Here is an 869-nt window from a genome sequence, read left to right as displayed (position 1 = left end):
GATTTCAGGAATAGAGGTTACTTATCTCTTTCATAGCTCAAGGTACATAGCTTATTTCATAGCCATTACTAGCTATGGTATCATTTAATAAGAAGGAAAGAATAAATTTAAAGCATTGCTACTCAAAGTGTGGTTCATGAACCACCATCAGCAGCATCAACTGGGAGCTTGTTAGAAACAACCTTCGTTGTTTTGTCTAAATGAGAATTTGAAGCTGTTTATTGCTATAGCAACCTGGTCGGCAAACTGCAGTTCGCAAGCTATATGCAGCTTTTTGGCCCCTTGAGTGTGGTTCTTCCACAAAATACCATGTGTGGGTGTTACCTCGATAAGGAATGTACCTACCTATATAGTTTAAGTTTAAAAAATTTGGCTCTCAAAAGAAATTTCAATCGTTGTACTGTTGATATTTGGCTCTGTTGACTAATGAGTTTGCCGACCACTGTTATCTAGACTATTCTGATGTAAATACAAATCAAGACATGACATGGCCTGACCAGGTGGTGGTGCAGTGGATGGAGCATCGGAATGGGATGCAGAGAACCCAGATTCAAAACCCGAAGTTGGCCCTGGCTGGTTGGCTCAGCGGTAGAGCGTCGGCCTAGTGTGCGGAGGACCCGGGTTCGATTCCCGGCCAGGGCACACAGGAGAAGCGCCCATTTGCTTCTCCACCCCTCCGCCGCGCTTTCCTCTCTGTCTCTCTCTTCCCCTCCCGCAGCCAAGGCTCCATTGGAGCAGAGATGGCCCGGGCACTGGGGATGGCTCTGTGGCCTCTGCCTCAGGCGCTAGAGTGGCTCTGGTCGCAACATGGCGACGCCCAGGATGGGCAGAGCATCACCCCCTGGTGGGCAGAGCATCGCCCCTGGTGG

General features: G+C 48.9%; 1 non-coding gene across 1 annotated transcript; it reads left to right on the top strand.

The window, feature by feature from the left end:
• The first annotated feature begins 566 nt into the window (after positions 1–566).
• Positions 567–642, top strand: TRNAT-AGU (transfer RNA threonine (anticodon AGU)). Its single transcript has one exon. It is a non-coding gene; the product is annotated as a tRNA-Thr (tRNA).
• The last annotated feature ends 227 nt before the right edge of the window (positions 643–869 follow it).

Source organism: Saccopteryx bilineata, chromosome 10, assembly GCF_036850765.1.
Source record: "Saccopteryx bilineata isolate mSacBil1 chromosome 10, mSacBil1_pri_phased_curated, whole genome shotgun sequence".
NCBI classification, from domain to species: Eukaryota; Metazoa; Chordata; class Mammalia; order Chiroptera; family Emballonuridae; genus Saccopteryx; species Saccopteryx bilineata.
Note: the sequence above shows the minus strand (reverse complement) of the source record. Positions and strands in the feature narration are given on the sequence as shown.